Source organism: Rutilus rutilus, assembly GCF_951802725.1.
Source record: "Rutilus rutilus genome assembly, chromosome: 6".
Lineage (NCBI taxonomy): Eukaryota > Metazoa > Chordata > Actinopteri > Cypriniformes > Leuciscidae > Rutilus > Rutilus rutilus.
The window spans coordinates 5,841,064-5,849,862 of NC_140214.1; positions in this window are offsets into that span (position 1 = coordinate 5,841,064).

An 8,799-nucleotide genomic window follows, 5' to 3' on the forward strand; every position below is an offset into this window, starting at 1 on the left:
CTCTTCAAGTGCAACCAAATAAAGTATACTAATCAATACTTATATTGCAACAATACAACAAAGAGATGTTTTATATATATATTCATAGGCTTGTTATGCAGGTTGTTCTGTTCTGAGCAGTTTTACTGTGTTACTATGTTGTTGCTATTCAGTATTTGACTATTGCCATTCAGCGGCCATATTTACATATTCACTTAAAAAACAACCTGCGGCAACAATTGGAGATTGTCTCTTTTATTTAGAAGGCGGGACTTATTCCGCCTTATTCCACCATACAATCATAATTAATATGAGTGCACCCATCGATATATATATATAAATATATGCCTCATTAGCAGCTGTTTCTGTGGGTTGCTGTAGTGACAAATTGGTTCTCCATTAGAAGTCGGGTCTCCATTAGGACCCCAAGCGATCCCATTGGTTTAAATTGCTTTTAATAGGTACTCTCCTTAGCGCCTGATTACAATTCCTAAAATCATGTTATGATAAATGCTGTTTCAACTTCATTATAATTACCATTTATGTCTGTATTAGTTAGTTTATGTTCTAGCATAGCAAACAGATACCTGACTAGCCTGATAGCTTAGTTTATACACGCATTTGCACTTATACCTAGATTTACTCACAATCATCTTTATGTAATTGTGTTAAATTAAGTGTTAAATGTCCAAATATTTCAGTTATAAATAAAACAAATAAATGATGTTCAATTAATCACTTAATAGACTTATTATTATTATTTATTAATTCTGTTAAATTGGTTTTATTATGCACTAATTTGTTTTATCACGCATTATATAGTAAGCTATGCATATTTTAAATTAATATAATTCGTATATACTTAGGATAATCATTAACTGACATTTTGTGGAGACCCAATTTCAAGGGAGGACCCGGTTCGTCATGAAACCGCTATAGCCTACGCAAGCCGTCCGCCATATTGGAACGGTCAAAACACGGTCCGTGAACCGCCGAGAGCAAGTTCATTCAAGAGTCACATTTCTTCTGGAATTTAAATCTCGGTGGATTCACAACCAGAAGCTGCACAATGTTTTAACATAATTTCTTCTTACTGTGACTGACGACATGCTGACTGTTCCAAGATGGCGGGCGAATGTGGAATCTACGTACACATATCTATGAGTGCACTGTCTTTGTAGCCTATATCTAAAGTCTTTGGGTGTTCTGAGTGGGTTTTAACAAAATAAAAAATTGTTCAATACTTATATATTTCTTAATCATGCTGTTGGTTGCCTTCTACTGCAACACAAATGGACTAAAAGGGCTGTCTCTCAAACACTGCTCATATTTAGACATTTTGTTGAGAGGTTGAGCTATAGCACGTTGTCATGGAAACAAGAGATAAAAAGGCTATCAATTGGAAAGCTAAATGAGCTGAGAATGAAAAAAAAAAAAGGTGCAATAAATAAATGACTCAATTAATGAACTAATAACATTTTAACAGGAGACAATCAAATATTCCATCTCATTCAACTAAGACTTGTAACAAATCATTTTGGATATTTAAGTGTGTTTTTCCACTGGAAGTGTTCTCAGAGTGTACGTGAAGACATGTTCGCCTCATGAGGTCTATCCATTGATCCATCATTCAAGCAGAAATATGATGTCTCAGAGACACCCATTCAAACTCCGGAAGCCCTGGCAGGAAACATGATCACAGGAATGGGACTTGATAAAAAAAACATAAAAAAAAACATGACCACAAACAATGTTCGCTCGTTGGCCAGTGAACTGGCCCAGACTTAGCCTGGGTTCTCCCAAGGTTTTTTTCTCCATTCTATCACTTTGATGGAGTTTTGGTTCCTTGCCACTGTTGCCTTGGCTTTTGGCTTGCTTAGTTGGGGACCTTTAATATTCAACAATATTATTGATCTGCCTTATTTAAGGTGGACGATGACGCAATTTTCTTCTAGAAACAAACTTTTGTTGTATTATTTTCATGTTATCACTGTGAAGCTGCTTTGATACAATCTGTATTGTAAAAAGCGCTATATAAATACAGGTGACTTGACTTGACTTGACAAACACACACTACAAGATAATCGGCCGATTTTGGGGCCGTTTCTCCCCTTCCAACAATCCTAGGTAAAGTTCTGATTATCCTGATGGTTCTACAGATGATCTTATCAGATTTTCCTGTGGTGTGAGAGACTGAATCTGCTCGGGGCCAAACCGATCTCAAATCGTATACATGTTGAATATTTATGATCAGAAATCCTGTTGAGTGGGGGGAACACCGAGGACAAACGCACACGCTCTCTGACTGTCAAATGGAACAAAACCATATCAGAAAGCGAGCTGACGGAAGCACAACAGGACTTAATCCAAACCTTTTTCTTTTTTTCCCTGCACATTTTCTGTAAAAAGCAGCCCAAACACTATTATCACCATTTGTTCTTGCCCGTTGTTCGCCATACGTTTGTTTACTCTACAGTCACGTTTGACCACGGGAGATTTTGCGAGATGTCCTATGTTCACAGTCGAGACTCTGGTTGTTTGTGAATGGGAATCTGTTCTGTACTGTCTTGGTCACCTCTCTGCACTCCACAGACTAGGGCTGCACGATATATCGTTTTAGCATTGATATCGCGATGTGCGCATCCGCAATAGTCACATCCCAGGATGTGCGATGTCAAGAATAGGGATCGTAGTTGATCCGAACGGTCCAGCGACTCCCCGGATCAGAACGCATGTGCATTTGCAAAATTTAACCATAGAGTGAATGTTATCATTTGCATGTGCTTTTAAGTCCTGTCAGTTTAGCCTATCCAGTGCAAGAAGACTGCGCATCAGATCCACACAGACAGCATGCGAACACCGAATTCAGTTCTCTTTCTCTTGAGCCTGAACGGACACGTGCACGCAAAATTAAGTCAAAAAGCCTGTCTCGGCGAGTATCCTCGTAAACACAGTCGGTTATGTGTTGTAAACAGAGAAAGGAAACGGATGCGTATCATTATATTGGATCCGTGCATTCGTCTTAAAGTGACAGCAGCCTAATATACCCGCAGCTGGTTGTGTCAGCAATGCTAATCAAACAACAAAAGAGAAGGAGAAAATCACTTTTGTAGCTTTAACAAAGATAAATTGTATTTATTAGTTATATTACATTTATACAGTAAATACAGTGTTATTTTACTAATATTTGATTATTCCATTTCTGTACCTGAACACTGTTAGATTTACCTGAAAATTTGTATCTTTGTTGTATTTATATGCTTGTAATTTGTTTATTATTTTCTATTCAGATGCACAAATATGCAAAACATCGCAATGTCAGTTTTTCCCAATATCGTGCAGCCCTACCACACACTATATGGACAAAACTGTTCAATTATGATTTATTTATTTTATCACCATGTTTGTGGTCTCAGTGGGATCTGATTAGATTTAAGTGTGGACTAGCCTTAAGGCAAGCATAGCTATTACCATTTCCCATACTCTGGTTGAGATGTGTATTATTACTTCTCTTAGAGATTATACATACTATTTTCATCTGACTTTCAATAAAACAGCAGAAATCTAGAGAATATGTGTCACAGTGGACCAGAAACACCATCAGCAACCTGCAAAAAATCACCGTAGCAACCACATAGTTACACCCTGGCGACATCTTGCTGATGAGTTTTGTATGCATGGTAAATGCTACTCTCTCTCTTGTTTTTCTCTTTTTTTTTTAGAAAATCCACAAAAAAATTGCTTCATTGATATGCAACAACTGGTAAAGAATGAGATAAGGTAGTGAAGAAAACTTAAAAAATGGAAGAGTAGAGAATTACGCAAGGAGCGCTGTGAGGAACAAGGTCTCGGATGCTACCTGACAGGCAGAAGTTTGTGATGAAAGGCCTCTGAGGACTAAAGAAACCACACTGATGAAACTGTGCTTGACACCAAGCAATACTGGGAGAAACAGGACACAAATGCATCTGTTAGCCTACCACTCTCTCTCTCGCTCGCTCTCTCTCACACACACGCGCACACACTTTGATATCACACACACAAATACACTTTGATATTGATTAGCAACACTGGCATATTAGCAGGGGAGAATCTGAATAAGTGTACTCACAGTGCTCAGGAGAATAAAAGCGCTCTGTGGTTGTTCATTATGCTAATAAAATTCACACACTGGAACATAAACAGATTCCAGAGGCCACACATCACTATGGCCCGTATTTACATTTTATGAATTATGCCTATTGCTCATCACCCGTCCTGGTGTAGAGGTTATTAAGAACGCTGTTTGTTATGCATGAAGGAAATCATGATGCATGACACTGGAGCTTTAACAATATTCTATATTTTCTGAATGAAATTAGTGCTGTTTACACGACATTTCATTTAGTCCACCTTGCAAGTGCAACACTATACATACCGTAAAGCTGAGGATAAATCTGATGGGTAATTTAATTGTCCAAAACAACAAGAGTATATAATAAGAAAAATGTATATTCCAAAATAATTCTGTCTGGATATTTTCAGGGTATGTGTTTTCTTACAGCCAACTTAGACATTCGTTTATTCTCTGTCAAGTCATGTTTCGCATACATTTCACAGTTTTTATGAATGCAGTTTCAAAAATCTGATATAATAAATCAAATCAGTGCCGTTCATGGTGTGATTTGTTGCATTAGCAGTAATGATTGTAATGTGTCAGGCTGCCACCTAGTGCTCAGCACCACACACAGCACATCAAACACATCCTGACTATAATATAACGTTTCGGTTTAAAGACATGAAAAAGGCATTGTAAATGAATCAGTTTTCAAGAAATGGATAATGCTGCGTGTTTCAATGCACCTCAGTGGGCCTTTAATTACATATCAGAGCCATGATCATTGGCATTTCTTCCCATCCCTGTACTGGACACGAGAGGAGAACGAGCAAAGATTTACGGCACCCTTAACAGAGCCTGATATGAAATGGACACTTCAATTAGCCAACGAGGGTAAAAAAACAGTATCCTTTTCCTTAAGAGGCTGTTACTGTTACACTGAATATAGGATGGATATGACCGGAAAAACATTAGCTAACTCGGAATAGCATAGTACAAAACTGTAGTAGTACGATTTCTGCAGTACACTGCATAAAATACTATGTCCCATAATGCATTGTGCTCTGCCTTCTATTTCTGGCGTAAATCTTTCTTGACTCATTATTTGATTGGACTGTCAAAAGATATATTAAATAAAATAAAAAAAATGCACATCTGCTGTATTTATTTTCAAGATAGCTGGCCAGCACTCACATAGGGGCTAATTAACGCAGCACAGTGAAATCATACGACAACATAGTATACACTGAAAAAAATAGCGTGTTGTATTTACATGATTTAATAGTGTACATCGGTTCCACATGAATCAATTAAGTTACACAAACATAATTTGTTCATGTAACTTCAACATCATGGGATGAAGTCATTTTAAATTACCCAATTAAGTGGTCTCAAAGTGAATATTAAAAGGCTCCCTAATATGATTGTATTTAAGTTTTCAAATACATTTACTCATTCATCCAATAAGACTTCATTTGTTTATTGTCACACAATTGAGGTGGAAAACTATAGCTAGTTACTAATTTCACTTATTAGCATATGAAATACTAAGATTTACATGCTCCTTCAGCCAGGACAGTAGAATGTAACAGAATCGGTCCACAGCCTAAACAAATGCTCTCCACAATGGTAACCCACTGTCATTTAAATGGTTCTAATAATTCCAATGTAATTGACCATTAAACACAATTACACACTATCAAGTCTTCCCCTTTTCTCATTTTCTCAAAAAACACATAAAATAACACTTAATTTCAACATTTATTCTCTCTTAATTCAGCCATATGCAAAGCATGCTGGGAACTATAAGCACTGTCTAGTTTCAGTTAATGCAACACAAATCATTCATGTAATCCAACACAAACGGATTAAGTAAATTTACATTTTACATATATTTAAGCAGATTGAACACAATCAAATTAAGTTGTATAGCAATTGTGTCATTTTAATTAAGCAATTTTAACAAGCAGCAATTTTTTTTTTTTTTAGTGTACTACAGTGTAAAAGGTACGCAAATACAGTAGTGTATTGTGCAGTTTGCTAGTATTCAATTCCGAGCCAGGAAACACAGATGGATAGGACTGAAAGTGCACTGCCTGTGATGCAAAATGTGCCCAGAACTATGGGTGTGTTCAAACTTGGCATGTTTGGTTCGATTAAAACGAACCCTGGTGCGATTGCTCTGTTAGTGCGGTTCATTAAGTGTGAACGCTGCCATCTGAACCAAACAAGAAGACCCGAGACCGCTGAAAGATGGGTCTTGATCCGCTTCCAAGTGAACTCTGGTGCGGTTCGAAGGAAATATGAACACAACATGGACCAAAGACATGTAAACTAACCAAAAAACGGGACATAATGTCACAAGATGTGACCATAAAAAGGACAGAATGCTCAAGCATTCCTTTTTTTTTTTCTCGTCACAGTCGCGATGTTACCCATCGAAGATCTCCTAGCAGCAGATCTTCCTTGTGTGTGTGACGGAGGGATTCCTGCCACTGTTTTGACTCATTTACACATTTTATAATCTCTTCACGAGACCAAACGAACCAAGCAAACCGAACTATGATATAGTGATCATTAGGATTAAGTTAAGTGAATTGCTTTTTGGGGTACAGAGCACACTGCTATTCTATGCAAAATTCTATGAAAATTTACATGTGACTGATCTTCGGCACTGAAATGTAGTTCTGTCATGACAACTCTCTGAGTGTTTGGCATGGTAATGAATATGATGATGTTAACATGGTCTTGGTGTGAAGCACGTGCATTGCATTACAAACACAACACACTGCTGTGAGCAAGAAAGACATTCTGCTGCTGTACAAAAAAGCGTCCATGAATTACCTGTAGCAGATCTACACAGGTGGAGCTGGGGAAGGTGGAGGGTTTCTGAAAGCACGCTGCACTGCTATAGACAATGCTGACCAGTGTTTGAAGGTTAAGCAGCGAGCACACCTTGGCTACTGATACTTCAACCAATCAGCTGTGCCCTATAGAGAATGATGGGATTGCAAGCAGATTGAGATAAGGACCTATACCTAGAGATCCATGACAGAACTTTGAATTTATTACTGTCAGGTTTTGTTAAAATGACAAAATAAAGCTTAATGCTAAATTTACTGACTGTAAAATGGTTAACAAAATACTTACTAAATCAAAGCTGAAATTCTAACAAGATCTGTACGAAAAGACATCAAAACAATGTGAGATTGACACTGAATCGATTTGCAAAAATGTAACAATTCAACATTGATTCACTCATCTCACATTTACTAAATACTGCAGAAGTATGGTAGAAATCTATTCTCAATTCAGATTACTTGTTAAAAAAACAGTATGTTTTTTAAAGGTCGACTCTTAAATGATCACATCTGTTTCCCCAAATCCTGAATATGTAGTTTCTTTTGTGTATGTATGCGTGTGTGTGAGATGCACATTGATATTCAACTCACATTTTTCTACACACCCTCCCCCAGCTCTCTCTCTGTCTCTCTCTCTCTGTATGTGTGTAAATCTCTGATCATTGCAGGCTGGTCACAGGATGTGATCTGATTTACAATGGGTTCATTAACCTTGGGAAATGATCTGGACTCTGCACCACAAACACGCTGTGTTCAGATGGACTTCACGGTGAGATCAACGGCGCTCTGCCGTAACCACGGGCAACCGGCATCTGAGCAAGACTGGATGCAGCCCTGGCAGGGAATAATCAATATCCTTATGGACACATGCATAGAGACTGAGCTTATCACAGTGAAGAACATACAAATATTGCTGGAGCAGATGGCAATGCCATTAGAGTGCATTATTTACACGTTATTTAAAAAGGCTTATGTGTTTTTATCTATACGACATGAATTATACACTGTCATACGCAGTTTTGTTATTGGTAACTAAAATTAAAGCTAATGAAAAAAAAATTGAAATAGAGCTGAATTAATTAATTAATTAATTAAGACTAATTGATGGAAGCTCGTTTCCGCCACAGAATCGAACTATTTAAAAGATAATTGCGACTTTTTATTTCACAATAAATATTGATATTCACAATTGATATAAACTCGCAATTGCGAGCCACAAAGTCAGAATAGCAAGATATACATTAGTAGTTCTGACTTTATATAACTCACAAATACAACTTTTTTATCTCGCAATACTGATTTCTATATCTCAGAATTGTGTGATATAAACTCGTAATTCCGAGTCAAATTTTTATGAAAAAGAAAGACTGAGTTTATATCTCACTATTCTGACTTAATAACTCGCAATTGCGAGTTTATATCACGCAATTGAGAAAAAAAATTCAGAATTACAAAATGTAGACTCGCAAAAATCAGAATAAAAAGTCGCAATTACTTTTTTTCATTCTGTGGCGGAAACATATGGAAGGAATGAAACACTTTTTTTCTCGCGCAAGTTTACATACAACAGAATTTTCTTCTCAGAATTGCGTGATATAAAGTAGCAATTCCGAGTTATAAAGTCAGAATTGTGAGATAAACAAAAGAAAAAAAAGTCAGAATTGCAAGTCTATTTCTCGCAAATTGCGAGTTTTTATCATGCAATTATGAGGGGACAAAAGTACGACTTGCGAGATGTAAACTCGCAACTGTGAGAAAAAAACGTCAGAATTATGAGATAAAAGTTGCAATTATCTTTTAAATTGTTTTATTTCATGGCGGAAACAAGTTTCCATAGGAACAAACTTCAATAGTCATTTCTAT